The sequence below is a fragment of the Lycium barbarum genome, chromosome 5 (assembly GCF_019175385.1).
Source record: "Lycium barbarum isolate Lr01 chromosome 5, ASM1917538v2, whole genome shotgun sequence".
Taxonomy (NCBI): Eukaryota; Viridiplantae; Streptophyta; class Magnoliopsida; order Solanales; family Solanaceae; genus Lycium; species Lycium barbarum.
The window spans coordinates 18,253,651-18,271,189 of record NC_083341.1 but is presented as its reverse complement, the minus strand read 5'-3'; the positions used below and the strand labels follow the sequence as shown (position 1 = coordinate 18,271,189).

General features: G+C 34.6%; 1 long non-coding RNA gene, 1 other non-coding gene and 1 pseudogene across 2 annotated transcripts; 2 read left to right on the top strand and 1 right to left on the bottom strand.

The window, feature by feature from the left end:
* The first annotated feature begins 346 nt into the window (after positions 1–346).
* LOC132642350 (uncharacterized) lies at positions 347–885 on the top strand. The gene is made up of 3 exons (XR_009583114.1): positions 347–495; positions 685–743; positions 827–885. It is a non-coding gene; the product is annotated as an uncharacterized LOC132642350 (long non-coding RNA).
* Positions 886–6,938: 6,053 nt separating this feature from the next.
* LOC132640617 (beta-amyrin 28-monooxygenase-like) lies at positions 6,939–10,582 on the top strand (annotated as a pseudogene).
* A 6,641-nt stretch (positions 10,583–17,223) lies between these two features.
* TRNAL-UAG (transfer RNA leucine (anticodon UAG)) lies at positions 17,224–17,301 on the bottom strand. The gene has a single exon. It is a non-coding gene; the product is annotated as a tRNA-Leu (tRNA).
* Between the last annotated feature and the right edge of the window lie 238 nt (positions 17,302–17,539).

The window sequence follows — 17,539 nt, the reverse complement described above, 5'->3', positions numbered from 1 at the left end:
GTTTTTCTTATTTGGGATTCTTGCTAACAATTAGGATTCCTTATAGGTTTAGAGTTCTAGAGCATACGAAGAGGGGTATATGGGTATAATAAGTAAATAAATATCAATGCTTACTTACCCTTACTATATATGAACTATATAAAACCGAAGTAAAGACCAACGTAGTATTAATATTTTTGTTTTTGGCCAAACGTAATGCCTAGGTATTTCCCTACTCATCCACTGTTTTATCTTGCCTTGCTGTTTGTGTGCTCAATTATGCTATTCATGTTATTTTAGCTTTTAATTTGGTATCTATTTGTAAGTCGATTCACAATTTTAACTCTTTTTTTCCTTTTTGTAGAATAAAACAGTGCTAAGGAGGATTTTTCTAAGGTGATTCTGGAGCGGAAGAAAGCTATGAATAGGCTCATCGTACACGAGGCGGTCAACCATGATAACTCTGTTATCGGCTTACGCCTATTACTATGGAGAAACTTCAGCTTTCTTACTAAGGTTTTCAATTTAATCTTCTGATTGAAACTCTCTGTATTGTACTTATTGTGATGTTTTGCAGTTTTTTTATTAAATATTTACAAAATTTATGATCATTACATAGTAATGTTTTGATGATAAATTTCTAGGGTTTAATAGTGCGTCGTGTAACGTTTGAACTATTTAATGACTTATTTGTTGTTTGCTTAGGTTCTAGGTGACTGTTTTGCTGTTTCTAGGTGTGTAAAGCCGCATAGACCTCTTGGCGTGTAAGTTTTAAACTGACTCTTAATTTGCATAATAAACTCCAAAGTTGATTGTATACCTAACTCATATTTACAATGTATTGTAGGTAAAAGCAAGTTTAAAGTCAATGCTTTAAAATTTGACTTTTGATTTGACATTGAAAGGCATGTGATTGAACTCTCTCTTCTTGAGTAATTATTTTATAGAGTACTTTCTCCTGTCACATTGTGTCTTTATTTCTTGGTGGTCTTTTAAGTCAAAAAGGTGCTTGATCCTATAATACTTCTATTTTATTATTAATAATTGGGATTTCACTATTTTCTTAGGATTTGGAGAACGAAAATTTAGCTTTGAAAGGTATATACTTCTCATATCTCAATTTATGTGACACTTTTCGCTTATTGACATTAGGACTTTGTGGATGAAAAAAAAAACATTAAGACTTTGTGAACTTTGACCAATATTTTTAAATATAATTTTTTAATCTTATGGACATGAAAAGAATTGAAACTTATAGTAACTTTCATATAGTTTTTAAATATGTAAATTGAACTTTTTGTCCTTCATTAAAGACTCTACAATAGACAAAAATGTCATTTACTATTTCTCAAATTATTACTAGTTATTTTTATAATATTTTTAAAAAAACTGTTATTTTTGGAGTCCTTTTTAACTTTGGAATATTTTAATAGTCATTCAATAATTCTTCTAATATTTAGGATTTTAAAATCAACTAAAAATCAGGTTATTAAATTTTTCCTTATTTGATTTATTCAGTATAATATTTTTTAAAAAGAATTAATAACAAAGGAAAATTACATTGAAGTTTAAAAGGAGTACTTTTTGTGTAGAAATTATAAATGTCGTGTGCCTGTTTTAGGTTTAGAAAAAAAGAAAGAAAGAAAAAGAGAAACAAAAAGTTTAGGATTCTTTCAATTCTTCTTATTTGGGATACTTGTTACCAATTAGGATTCATTATAGGTTTGATGATTGAAATTTTTGCCCTTTATTAAAATACTCTACAATAGACAAAAATGTCATTAACTATTTTCCTCAAATTATTACTAATTATTTTTATAATATTTTTAAAAAAATAAAAATAAAAACCCTCGTTATTTTTGGAGTCGTTTTTAACGTTGGCCATATTTTAATAGTCATTCAATAATTCTTCTAATATTTAGGATTTTGAAATAAACTAAAAATTAGATTATTAAATCTTTCCTTAGATTTATTCAGTATAATATATTTGTAAAAAGAAGTAATAACAAAGAAAAATTACATTGAAGTTTAAAAGTAGCACTCTTTGTGTGGAAATTATAAATGCCGTGTGCATGTTTTAGGTTTAGAAAAAATGAAAGAAAGAAAGAAAAAAAGGTTTAAGATTCTTTCAATTTTTCTTATTTGGGATTCTTGCTAACAATTAGGATTCCTTATAGGTTTAGAGTTCTAGAGCATACGAAGAGGGGTATATGGGTATATTAAGTAAATAAATATCAATGCTTACTTACCCTTACTATATGTGAACTATATAAAATCGAAGTAAAGACCAACGTAGTATTAATATTATTGTTTTTGGTCAAACGTAATGACTAGGTATTTCCCTACTCATCCACTGTTTTATCTTGCCTTGTTGTTTGTGTGCTCGATTATGCTATTCATGTTATTTTAGCTTTTAATTTTGTATCAATTTGTAAGTCGATTCACAATTTTAACTCTTTTTTTCCTTTTTGTAGAAAAAGAATGCTAAGGAGGATTCTTCTAAGGTGATTCTGGAGAGGAAGAAAGCTGTGAATAGGCTCATCGTACACGAGGCGGTCAACCATGATAACTCTGTTATTGGCTTACGCCTATTACTAAGGAGAAACTTCAGCTTTCTTACTAAGGTTTTCAATTTAATCTTCTGATTGAAACTCTCTGTATCGTACTTATTGCGATGTTTTGCAGTTTTTTTATTAAATATTTACAAAATTTATGATCATTACATAGTAATGTTTTGATGATAAATTTCTAGGGTTTAACAGCGTGTCGCGTAGAGCGTTTGAACTATTTAATGACTTATTTGTTGTTTGCTTAGGCTCTAGGTGACTGTTTTGTTGTTTCTAGGTGTGTAAAGCCGCATAGACCTCTTGGCGTGAAAGTTTTAAACTGACACATAATTTACATAATAAACTCCAAAGTTGATTTTATACCTAACTCATATTTTACAATTTATTGTCGGTATAAGCATGTTTAAAGTTAATGCTTTAAAATTAGACTTTTGATTTGACATTGAAAGACATGTGATTGCTCTCTCTCTTCTTGAGTAATTATTTTATAGAGATAGTCAATAATATTAATAATTAAAAGCATAGTCAACAATATTAATAATTAAAAGCATAGTCAACAATATTAATAAGTAAAAGCAAGTCAAGAGGAATTAAGGAAAAGAAAAAATATATATAAAAGGGAAGAGGCAACTGATATCAATGGGTTCCTACGGAGTCAATCTTATTCATTAAGATAAATTTTATTGTTAAATTGGTACCTATAGCCCTTTGCTAGTGGCACAATCATGTATTTGTTAGTCCCGGTGGCAATCTAAATATTTATAACATTTTATATCTATATATACATATATACATAGCATTTTCACTGAAGTTTGCGGGTGGCGTGACACTCTCTTGAGCCTTAGTGGATCCGCCTCTGTTGATAAGTTTTGATAGTTGTCACAAATTGTGAGGTTGTCAGGTTTATGAGAAAATACAACTTAAGAAATTAAAATTACGTATTTAAATAAAACTTCAACTTCAAATCAACCTCATTTCAAATCATAATTTCAAATTATGTCCAAACGAGGCCTAAGGACCTCTGTTCGCCCCAGTAGTCAAAAGAGCTTTCTTTTCATAGTTCATGAGCATACAGAGCACAATTCAACGTTTACCTGTAAGTGCCCGTAGGATTAAAATGGACAGAGGCGGACCTACATGGAAGGGTGGGAGTGCACGTGTACTCTCACCGGTGCACGTGCACTCCCACCCTTTGGAAAAAATTATGCATATATATGTGTATATACCTTGAGAAATTAGTATATATTTAATTGTACACTCTAATTTAAACGAAAGTGTCTTTGGGGCTTGCACTCCCACCCTTCGAAAAAAATTATGCATATATATGTGTATATACCTTGAGAAATTAGTATATATTTAATTGTACACTCTAATTTAAACGAAAGTGTCTTTGGGGCATGTTGGTTGCAACTGTTGCTTCCTTTACATGTCACCCCGGATCGAACCCGAATATCACTTTTAATTATTTTTTGAGCCTATTTTTAGGAAAACAATAAGCATTAAATGAGCTTGCCCAGATTCGAACCTGCACTGTCACCACATGTTGCATACCCTTATCCACTGAGCTATCTCTTTCATTTGCTTCATTGTATTAAATTTTATTTATTACACATATTTGACCTATATACTTGTATTTTCGCCACTGTTACACTATGAATGACCGGTCCGACACGGTATTATTCCTTAGTCGTCATTAAATTTTTTGTTGGCGTTTATATTAAGATAATAGTGTCTTCGCCGTCTTAAAATCCTGGATCCGCCTCTGAAAATAGAGTTTAATAATGCATGTGCATTTAAAAGACAGAGAAAACTTGGGAAACCCAAGAAAGAAATTAATAGAATGGTGATCCTCAAAAAAGTTCTAAACAGACACCTAGAGAAGACTGCAATTGAGAATCATGATCAGAGTTTAAAGTAAGTGTCAGCAATTGACTTTCTGGATTTGAAGAACATATAAGAAAGCTACTCCATTTAAGATGGTAATAATAGAGAAAAAGATGAGCTTTTTCACTTTACTTATGTATGTCTTTTTGTTACTTGGGTTAATGATGGTTTAAAGGATCAAATTAAAGTATCATTTTTTTCCTAGAGTCTCCCGTTGGAGGTGGATAATTAATTTGTCAAAAAGTCAACGTAGTTGGTGAATGGAGGAAGAAGGGAAATGTAATTAATACAATCTAAGCCTTTAAATCTTAAGTGGACAGATGACTTAAATCAAAGGCACTATTAAAGAGTACCCGGAGGGTTTTTAATTTACTGATCCAAACTCAGTGAGGGTATTAGGTTTTGAAATTGTAATCTCATTCAGCTTTACAGAGGCATTGTTGAGGTTAAAAAATATTTTTTGATATATTTTTATTTCAGGCTAAGGGTAGCAACGGTTTAGGATCGTTGTGAAGAGGCCTAGCTAGAAGTAGGTCCTTCAAATTACTGGTGTAATATGTTTTGGCTAGTTTATTTTTAATTAATTTGGTTGAAATTCCACATGGGTGTGGGTGGTGAAATTATGTATATATTGTCTCTTCTTGTTCTTGTTTTCTGTTTGTCAAACTATAGCAACTAAGTGGGAACACACTCTATGAAACTGATCATTCATCTCGTTAGAAAACTTAATTAAATTTCAAGAAACTCAAAAATCGTTAAAGACCCAATTCATCTTCCTCTACCTCCTCTATAGGTATCAAGACTATCATTTACCTTTACCAACAAGTTGACATATCTACCCAATGACTCCCCGACCACCAGGGAAAAAGAACAATAATCAGAATAAGCCCTGAAACAAATTTGCATTACCTTCTTAAAAGTCCTTAATTACAATGTGTGTTTAGTAAGACGGAAATGTTTTTCACGGAAATTGTTTTCCAAGAAAATATTTTCTAGGAAAATAAATGGTTTTCCTACTCATTTTTTTGTGTTGGTACGTAAGTTGAAAAATGTCATTTTAAGAGCATTTACATATACTCAAAGCAAAATCTCAATGAAGTTTTGACTTCAGAATGCAACTTTCGGTGGTGGAGAGTACGTGTTGGGAGGTGGGGGTAGTGTAAAACACCTAAAAAAACCTTTAGGGTACTTCGGAGTGGGGGTGGTGGTGGAGCGGGGGGGAGGTGGGAGTTGAGTTTGTGGGTGTGGGGGTTGGGCATACGAGGGTGGGTTGGGGAATGCGTTGGTGTGTTTTTATTAGGAGTGTACATGGACTGGGTTAGTTCGGGTTTTTCAAATACCAAACCAAATCAATTGTGTTGGGTTTTTAAATCGATAAACCAAACCAAACCAGTAAAAGTCAGGTTTTTCAACCCCGGGTTTTTTCGGGTTTTTCAAATACCAAACAAAATCAATTGTGTTGAGTTTTTAAATCGATAAACCAAACCAAACCAAACCAATAAAAGTCGGGTTTTTTGACGTCGGGTTTTTTCGGTTTTTTTTTTCCCCTGGAAAAATCTTCGTACAAAATAGTATAACTTTTGCTTCTAATATTTTTTTAGTCCTAGTAAGATACAACTATATAATTAAGGTGTTTCTTAAGAAAATAATAAAAATGTGAAATGAGTAATGACATTATATTGTAATAAAAAATTCAACAAAAAAGATAATGAAATAGCATAAAATAAAGATTGTTAATTAATAAGGCATGATGAGAATGATCATCACCTAAAAATACTAAATCATGCTAAAATAAGTACGACTAATAAGTATTTATAATTACATGATAAAGAAAACAATAAAATTAAGTTATATATTTTCATTGTTTAAATTAACAATGAAAACTAAATAATAGATATCCAGTTAGGCTTGAAAAACTTTTGTTAGCATTAATATTGATTTGGTTGACTTTATTTGAGTTACTAACATCTATAGGCTATAAATATTGGAACATTCAAAACTCTAAGTCCAAACTTGAAATAATATGTTAAAAGACAAAAATTATGAAAAAAAAACTTAAGAAATATTAATAAATAACATTATAAGTAATTTTATGTATAAATATTTTAAAATTTTATATATATGTAATTCGGGTTGCTTTGGTTCGGTTTGACTTTTTTTAGTTAAAATCAAACCAAACCAATTATGATCGGGATTTTTTTTTCCCATCACCAAACCAAGTCAAATCAAACCACTAACGGATTTTTTTCTCGATTTGATTCGGATTATCGATTTGGTGCGGTTTGTCGGTTTCCTCTGTACAGTGTACACCCCTAATTTTTATTAATCAGGAAAATGTTTTCTCTCAAATTTTTATGGAAAACATTTTCTCCTATTTTGAGAAAAACATTTTTCAAGATCATAAATGCAGCCAAACAAGATCCGAAAAACATTTTCCGTCATACCAAACACACCCGATATGTCAACCCCACAAAGTATACTTGCCTATATATACTCCCTAAGTTTTCCCTCAACAATCCAACCTCATCCAAGTAAAGAACGGGAACGAAGAGCATTGCTTCTAATAAAGCAAGTGCGATAATTATTTTGAAACAAAGACATGGAGTTCTTCTATATCTCTCTTCTTTGCCTTTTTGTTTTTTTGGTTTCCCTCTCCCTTCACTTCTTCTCCTACAAGAACAAATCTGCCTTGTCCGGTCCCCTTCCGCCGGGCAAAACAGGGTGGCCTGTATTCGGAGAGAGCCTTGAGTTTCTCTCAACTGGTTGCAAAGGCCACCCTGAAAAATTCATCTTCGATCGTATAGATAAGTACTCCTCCATTGTCTTCAAAACTCACCTTCTAGGTGAGCAAGCTACTGTCTTTTGTGGTGCTTCGGGCAACAAATATTTGTTTTCAAACGAAAACAAGTTGGTACAAGTATGGTGGCCAAATTCCGTGAACAAAGTCTTTCCATCTACAACACAAACATCTTCCAAAGAAGCTGAAGCTATTAAAATGAGAAAAATGCTACCGAATTTCTTCAAACCTGAAGCGTTGCAACATTACGTTGGGATCATGGACCACATGGCCCAACGTCACTTTGCTTCGGGATGGGAAAATCATGACAAAGTTGTTGTTTTCCAACTAGCAAAACGTTACACTTTCGGGCTAGCATGTCGATTGTTTGTGAGTGTGGAAGATCCTAACCGTGTGGCTAAATTTGCCGACCCTTTCGATGTTTTAGCTTCTGGTTTGATTTCTATCCCTATTGACTTGCCCGGAACACCATTTAATCGAGCAATTAAGGCTTCTAATTTTATTAGGAAAGAACTTGTTGCAATTATAAAACAAAGAAAGATTGATTTGGGTGAAGGGAAAGCATCACCAACACAAGATATATTATCATACATGCTCTTAACATGTGATGAAAATGGAAAATTCATGGGGGAGTAGGACATTGCTAATAAGATATTGGGGTTGTTGATTGGTGGACATGATACTGTTAGCTCTGCCTGTACTTTCATAGTCAAGTATCTTGCTGAGCTTCCAGAGATCTATCAACGAGTTTACCAAGGTAACCTACTTCTTACTTTCACTCACAACACTCATTTAATTTTTCAATTTTCTTATATACCCCCGAGCTTTCATAATGAAGCAAGTTTGTAGTTTTATCTCTTGCAACATGTAACTTACTAAGTACTACTGTGACCATGCTCATGATTCTATGTACTAATTTCACTAAATTATGTCTTATTCGTGGAGTTTGAAATCTTATTATTTTTGAAGCTGAACAAAGATTGTTAGTGTTTGATAGACCTGAAAGTGACTAGTAGATTTAAGTCATACGCAGTCAAATTTTTACACTTTAATGTACGTAATTTATCTAGTCATACTCGATTATTTATCGTTTATTTTTCAGTTTATCATTAAACATATTTTCCAAAGATATAGTTATGCGTAATTGCACTTTAAATATAATATATATTGTACAACTCGCTCTATTTCAATTTATGTGTCTTTGGAGTACGAGGGTCAAACTAACTAAGAATATGGATTATAAATTAATCTTCAACTTTTTTGAAATAAAATTTCAACATTTAGAAGCTATATAAAAAGTATTATAAATGACACTAGTTAACAAATCAAAATGCTTAAAAAGTATTTAAAAAAATTATAATCAAAGAAAATACTCTTTTACTCTCCAAATAGTAACTAAGAGGTATAAATTGAAACAGAGGGAGTACTATATATCGTCATGTTCTTGTCTTTTGCTTGATGCACAACCAAGAAATCATTTGTTTGATCAAATACCATATCACTTGAATGAAAAGTGTATTTATCGTTAGATCAATTTTCCTTTTAATTTTTAATCTGTTGCTTCTGACAATTTTTTTGTTTGTTCAAAACATATATAGAGCAAATGAAGATTGCAAAGTCAAAGGCTCCAGGGGAATTATTGAACTGGGAAGACATTAAAAAGATGAAATATTCATGGAACGTGGCCTGTGAAGTTTTAAGACTTGCCCCACCCCTCCAAGGTGCTTTTAGGGAAGCCCTTGCTGATTTCATCTTCAATGGTTTCTCCATTCCAAAAGGATGGAAGGTGAAAAAATATTTATCGTTCTCCTAAAAAATATTAATTCATGAACAGCCGGCACCATTAAGAAAACAAAATTGGATTAAACTTATATAGAGTGACAGTGTGAATAACTTATACTCTATGGATCAATGTGATATAACCAGACATATATGATTATTCTATTTTTAGTGTCACAATCCAAGTCCATGGCACATAAGGTCCACTTTGGGTGTAGGCCCACACGAATTTGTCTTTCGGGCTACGCCGCATCGAGCCCTAGAAACCCATCTACCATGTGCGGTTTGCCTAAGATGTCATTTGCACCCCTTCTCCATCAAAAGCTTGTCAACCTAGTTAGAAGCCTATTGATTTGTCCTCTTTGACTCGCCCTCCGTCATGAGTGTCACAATTAATACCCCTTTTTAGGAGCTCGATATGGCGTAGCGCAAAAATAAATTCTTGTTGGCCTAGGCCCAAAGCATACAATACATGCCATGAACTTAGATTGTGACATTAAATTTACAATATCTGAATTGCAATGAAAGGTTACTTCTGGTTGTAGAGGTTAATTTAACCTGATCGATGTGAACTAAAAATTGATACAGATATATTGGAGCACAAATTCTACACCCAAGAGTCCTGACTTCTTCCCCGAGCCTGAAAAGTTTGACCCTTCAAGATTTGAAGGAAGTGGACCTGCTCCATACACATTTGTTCCTTTTGGTGGAGGACCAAGAATGTGCCCGGGAAAAGAGTATGCCCGTTTAGAGATTCTTGTTTTCATGCACCATCTTGTTAAAAGGTTCAAGTGGAAGAAAATGATTCCGGATGAGAAAATTATCGTCAATCCAATTCCGATTCCAGCGAAGGGGCTCCCCGTCCGACTCTACTGTCATGACCTGCAAACATAAGCAAGATTGTTAAAGCTTGGTAAGTAATAAAAAACATTGGTCCAAAAGCATTTACATCATTTACATACTTTTATATATATATATATATATATATGCAAATACTATGGGGGTGAGCGTGGGAGGCAAGGTGCAAGTAGGATGGTGAGGGTGAAAGTGGAGTGTGTTGGACGGTGGAGAGGGGACAAATTAAATGCCACTTATAAATACTCCTATATTTTACAAAATAAAAAAAAAAAATGGACCAATCAAACATGAAAAAGCTAGAAAGTTTTTTCTAGAAAATATTTACCTTCATATCAAACACAACTTGATTGTAAAGAAACTATTATTACCATGTTTACTAATAATAACAATTTTTACTTTCATATATTCTTAATGATCCCATGTCCTTAATGCATGAAGCAGGAAGTCCAAGTTAAGAATATACTTACAGGAAAGGGAACAACGTGACGGATGCGGGGATGACCTTGCTAAATTTGGAAGCAATCTCTACTTATCTGAAAGTTTAGTTCTTTATGATGTACCACCTACCAATGTATTTTCTTTCTTTGAAAATAATTGCCTAGCACGTATCCTAGACAAATCATAGTTTGTAATAGTCTTTAATTATTAATAAACTAAGTCTTTATTTGTAACTATCCATATTAAAGATTATATTGCTTATCCCTTTCATGTTTCTTTACTAATGTTTTTTTTTTTTTTTTTTTGCGTGTCACCTTAAATTTGTTTGGTTAGTATGTTAAGGCTTTTTAGATGTGACCAATAATTAGTGTTTAATCTCCATAAAATGTATAATAAGGAATTTAACTTAATTACTTGCATCTACATTTCATCTTTTTCAAGTCGAAATATGTACATTAATAGGTTACTTTTATGTACCTATTAATATAGGTGATTTACCACATTTTGTAGGTTGCCAATTTATATTATACATTTTTAATATAGTCAACATAAGTAGGAATGACCAATTACAAGAGAAATAGTCCAATATCATTGTGATTCAACATCAACATACAGCAGCCACTAAATTGCCCAATACCAAATGAGGACAATGCTTTCTATACTCACATTGTCTTAGCTAAATTGTTTAACTATATTTGAGTGAAGATATTATCGTTCTTTTTGCACATAAAATTGTAATGTTATCTTTAAAGCAATTACTCATAACTGCATCACTATTTGAACAGTTTCATTAACAAAATATAATTTGTTGTACATTTATTAAATTTATAGTTGTTTAAAGATTATGATAAAATTCACACCTAAATCCAATTTATTCCTTGTATGCCGAATACATATATTTCATCCCCACGTTACATTGTTAAATCTGTTACCAAGAGTCCAAGACTTTTCTAACCTAAAAATAAATTTTTGGAACCAAAATAACCCATTAAAAAAAAAAGAACCTAAATAGGCTTTACGCACAGATTATGTGCATAAAAGGACCAAAGTGTAGTTTTATGCTTTAAGTCCTTCTTCTTCCCCACTGGTCCCCCCGAATTAAAAAAAATGAAAATCAGCCATTAAAGGTCCCTTTCCAAGGTCCCACGCGATCAAAAATATCGTTTTCTTGTTGATTTCCAACCCAAAAGTGGTATATTGAAGTCTAGGAATAAGTTTCTTCGCAATAAAGTGGCGTTTCATTCAATTCAAAAACTCAAAATCAAAACTTCAATCTAGGTATTTCACTACGATTTTTGTATTACATTATTAGCCTAAGCATTACTATTGGGGGAAGGTGGGCAAAAAAAATACTTTTACGCACTTTTTTTGTGCCCAAAAGCGCTGTTTTCAGCCCGTTTTTCATTTTTTTTTAAAAAAAAAAATTCTTCATTTGTTGTTAATTATTTATTTATTAACCTAAGCATTACTATTGTGTGAATATGGACAAAAACAAAATTACGCACTTTTTTGTGCGCAAAAGGGCTGTTTTCAGCCCCTTTTTTCATTTTTTTTTTTAAATTTTTTTTTATTTGTTTAGTTGTTGTTAATTGTTTATTAGTTGCTTATTTAGTATTTGGTAATTGTTAGATTAGTTATTTTAATTGTTAGACTAGCTAATTATTTATTTAGTTTTTGTTAAGCCAATTGTTTATTTGTTAATAATTTGTTAATTAGTTGATTAGTTAGTTTCTCGCTTTCTTTAATAATTATATGCTAATTAATTTTTTATTATTTGATTAGTTAGTTAATTGTTTATTTATTAATTATATGCTAATTGTTTGCTAGCTAATTGTTAATTTTTTGATTTGTTAATTATTAATCTTTATATCTTTAATTGTTAATTTATTTATTTGCTAACTAGAAATCGAAAATCCTTAGTTTAGGATTCAATCCTTTGTATAATTACTCGGTAAAAGATTACATAACTAATACTACGTATTAGAGATTAATTAAAAAAATAATGATTAATTTAAAATGCGTAAAAAATATACCACTTTAATCCTTACTTCATGTATTAATGATTAATTTAAAATGCCTAAAATAGATAGGACACCACCATGGAGCCGGGACCCTTCGACAACAGAGAGGTACTTTATCTACAGTATGTATGGGATGCACCAGGTATCCTCTAGTAGAGTGGTCCGTACCCGTTTAGGGGAGTCAGCATGGGATATTCTAGAGGCTATTCCCCCACATCCCCGTGTCATAGATATACTACGTCGGGGTGGTATCTACCGGTGCATCGAGGTTGGTCGGCTTGTGCACGATAGGGCTCTAGTGACGGCTATGATTGAGCGCTGGCGACCGGAGACCCATACATTTCATCTCTGCACTTGCGAGGCTACCATCACCCTGCAGGATGTCGAGGTGATTTATGGTCTACAGATTGATGGACAGACATTGTATAGAGTGGAGCCTCCGGAGATGCTGCAGTATCGCCAGGAGATGGCTAGGCTCACTGGTTTCGAGCCTTTGCAGAGGGATATGCGTGGACGGAGTCGGTTGTTGCGGTCCTCCCTCCATGATCACTTGCGCCTCGTAGATCTGCAACATCCGATTGGCGAGGCGACGCCTCAGGCTGATTTTGACCGACGTGCTCGCTTATATCTTCTTATTATATTCAGAGGCATCATATTCCCGAACCACGTCGGGTGCAGATATGAGCATTAGGTATCTGCTCTTTATTAAGGACCTAGACCAGCTGGGATGTTATAGTTGGGGTGCCGCTGTCCTGGCTTACATGTACAGAGGATTTGATCGAGCCTCTATGGGCGAGAGGGTTGAGGTTGCTGCATTTAGCCCTCTTCTTCAGGTAATATATTTAAGTGTGTGTAGATAAAACACTAAATATATTTTTTCGAAACGACGACTCATAAATAATTTTTTTGATGACTATGACAGATATGGGTGTGGACTAGGTGATGTGCCGCGAAATTACGGGATATTCGATGCTAATTCCTCAAACTTTTGTGACTCTTCAAGCACTTTTGTTGTTACTTTTTGTGTATTTATGTTGTTTTGTAGGATAAGATGCCCGGAGAGCATAACGGAGCAAAACGGAGCAAAATAGAGCAAAAATAGAACAAGAAGCACTTTCTGGCAGCACATGCTAGTAGCACTTGCTGCAGCATGTTGTGCATGCGAGCAGCACTTGCTGCAGCATGTGCTGACAGAGATATTTGCACAACATGCTACGGTTTGGCACAACATGCGACTCGCATGTTGCACATGTGACACAAGATGCGAGTAGCATGCTGTGCACGCAGGGTGTTTTTGTCCAGATTTTGTTCCCATTTTGGCACTTCTATAAATAAAATGCCAGGGTTTGTAAAACTCATCTTTGGTCATTTCATACAAGTTTTGGAGACTAGGTTCCTACACCACACTTTGGGGTTGAAGATTTGGTTGAGCATTTCTTAAACCTTTAATTCATTTCTTCAATTCCTTGCTTTGTATTGTATATCTAAGTGTGTAGTATTTATTTTCTTCACTTGAATCTTGTTTATGGAAATATTCTATGATTAAAGTATTGGATGAAACTCTTGTTTTGCTTATGTATTGAATGATTTTTATTGCTATTGAAGTGGGTCTTTGTTGATTTAATTAATCTTGTTATTTAATGTTTCTTAAGGGATTAGCTAACCCTAAGACTCGCCCATTTACTTTGATTGAGCTCGGAAGAGGAAATCTAGGTTGGGAAAGATTAATTAACAAGAATTTGGGTCATTAAACCCATCTAATAACTTGAGCTAGGAATAGGAAAGTTACTTGAGATTCAATTGGTTGTGCTTGATATCACACTCTAAGGCTTGGAAAAGCTTAGAGTGAAATTCATTGATTTGGTTGGAAGACTTTCAATGAGATTTTAGAAACCATTATCTATTTACACAAACTCGCTCTTAGTTGTAATATCATAAAATATATTGGATCGTTACTTGAGAGCTCCTTGTATCCAAGCTTGTGGCCATTGATCATTTTACCCGCTTTCTAGGTTAGTTTACATTTCCGCATTAGTTATAATTTTCTCAAAAACCAAAATATTATCTATCGTTTGGCTTAGCTTGGTAAGTGAAAGTTTCTTACTTTCTTAATCGCCTAGTATATTGTTCCCTGTGAGATCGACCCCGACTCATAGTTAGGTAAATTATATTGCATACGACCGTGTACACTTTCTCTTTGAGGAGTGGATTTGGACGTTATCACTAGGTTGAGACCTTTTCAGCCCATAGCCGCTCACCCTCCCGATGACTATGTTGCTGAGAATATGCCATACGCGCGGAGATAGTCATGAGGCCGTACCAGAGGTGTGGAGACGCACCATGTCATTCTCCCATTTAGGGATCAGTTAGACTGCATGACGGCACCCGAGGTAAGTTTTTTTTTATTTAACATTAGTTTGTTGTTTTTGTTAGTCTTTTATTGTTAACTAGTTGAATTCCTTTATAGGCTTTCATATGGACGCCGTATGATCAGATTTTGGGTCAGCTGCCGGCGTTTTGTAGGGCTAGTGAGCACATGTGGATTGCACGGTGTCCATTGATCCATATGGACATCGTTGAGCATCACGCACTCGACCGCGTATTACGGCAGTTTGGACATGTGCAGAACATACCCGCGGCTACACATTGGGAGCACTACCACTACACCAGGGACAAGCGTTCGATCGACAGTGCGGCATGGCGGGCGCGTATGCACCAGGAAGTCAATGCATGGAACGCGAGGATGACAAAGCTAGTGGCGGTCGGACATGACACTCCGGTCCATGAGTACATGCCGTGGTACATGCATATCACTCGCTCCTTGATTGCCAACCCCTCGACGCCGCGTCCTGATGGCCAAGGATATGCATCACTCTCAAGAGCGTATGAGGCGTTGGTAAGTTTATTCAATCGTCGTCTTATTATGTATTACTTTACGAATTTATTCAATTCTTGAAATTTGTAAATATATGCAGCTACGGATGACTCTGATGATACGCCATGAGAGCATTCCCCTTACGGAGTCCACCGACCCCGGGATAGCGGCATATGCAGCACGAATAGTTCATCTTACCGACACTAGTATGACACGGGCATAGGAGTGGCATCGTGTCGATGAGGATGTACCAGAAGGTGTTCCTGAGGGTGGTAAGGCTGATAGATGTGGGCGGGCTGATAGAGGTGGTCGGGCCGGCATAGGTGATCTGGCTGGCAGAGGTGGTCGGGCTGGCAGAGGTCTAGTAGATGAGCCTGACGATATAGCCCGTCAGGCTCCGTCGGCTACAGATATCCCGTCGACTTCATAGAGACCTGGAGATACGCCAGAGATGTTCCCACCTTATGATCCTTGGTCATCATTTCCACAGGTGCTAGTTGGTGATCTACATATGGGAGGCGGAGATGAGGACTTGGATATTATTTTCGATGACTACTTTCTTCGTTCTACAGCCGGGCCTACGGCACCATCTGCATCTCCGGCTCCGCGGGCCGCTCAGGAGCCCTCTCACATGCCATCTCAGGAGCCCGTCGACACACAGGTTTGTTTTTTTACAATAAAATAATGTATTAATTAATTATTTTACTAATAAACTAAATTATTTACATGTATTATAGGTTCATTCTTCTACGCCTGTGGACCCATCTCCGCCTGTCCAGATTGACCCGTCTCTACCTCCAGCTACAACTCTGGGTAGCGCTCAGGAGACCGTTGAGGAGCCAGCTAAGGAGCCCTCTGACCAGCCATCTCAGGAGGCCGTCGACACACAGGTTTGTTTTTTTTACAAAGATTTAATTTATTAAATAGTTGTTTATATGTTATTTCATGTTTAGTTTATGAAACATTAAATTTTTTATATGTTATTTCAGGTTCATTCTTTTGCTCCTGTGGTCCAGTCTCCTCCGATTGAGTCATCTCCTGAGGCATCTACTGAGGCTACTCAGGTGGAGACCGTCGTCGTCTCCCACAGGAAGCATATTTTCACCCAGGGCCTGAAGAAGGGAAGAAAGGATGATCATGGCATAGATCATCTTGTCATTAAGAAGGGGAGAGAGGATCCTGATGATAGTGAGGGTGGTGGGGTTGGCCTTAGGCGTTAGGAGATTGTGTATTTGTAAATAAAATGTACATTTTATGTTAATATTATATATATTTTTGGGTATTATTTTTTTTAATGATAATTAGTTATTTTAGTATTTATTGTCGATTATTAATAACTCATGCGACATCCTAGATTAATTAAAACCCTATAAAATATGATAATTAAACGTATAGATAACAAGTTTCCAAACTTACTTCGGAGCACTTTACGACCCCTAAAACGACGATCCAAACATATATGTATACTTGATGTAATGAGACGACATTATTGTACGCTAAACAAAATATTAAGTTCTATGTAAAATATTTATATTTCGACGTTTTGAAACGTGACTAATCTTCGGTCAAAGTACCAAAAAACACTTAAAGATAACAAGTTTCCAAACTTACTTCGGAACACTTTACAACCCCTAAAACGACGATCCAAACATATATGTATACCTGATGTAATGAGCCGACATTATTGTACGCTAAAAAAGATATTAAGTTCTATATAAAATATTTATATTCCGGTGTTTTGAAACGTGACTAATTTCGGTCAAAGTATGGAAAAAAGCTTAATTTTGAGTTTGATTTCCAAAGAATAAAGGCTGGGTGGGGGGACGACCTCTTTTACGCACAGATTATGTGCGTAAAAGGACTTAAAGCGTAAAACTACACTTTGGTCCTTTTATGCACATTAATCTGTGCGTAAAGCCTATTTAGGTTTTTTTTTTTAATGGGTTATTTTGGTTCCAAAAATTATTTTTGGGTTAGAAAAGTCTTGGACTGCTGTTACCAGTAATCCTGATAAACACAAAATATTGACAGCTATGGGATTCGAACCCACGCCCTTGGACCAGAGCCTAAATCTGGCGCCTTAGACCACTCGGCCAAATTGTCAGATACATAAAATGTGTGATTAGGCAAATTAATTATAATAAAACACTTAGAGCACGTTTAGTTGGAAGTCTTAGCTAAAATAGTCATGGTATTAGATGTGGTATTATTTTATACCATGTTTGGTTGACATTTTATGGCATGTCTAATTAATACATGGATTATTTAATACACCAAAGGGTGTATTATCTTATCCCATCACCATCATGGGATAACTTATCCATGGATAAAAAACTAAAAT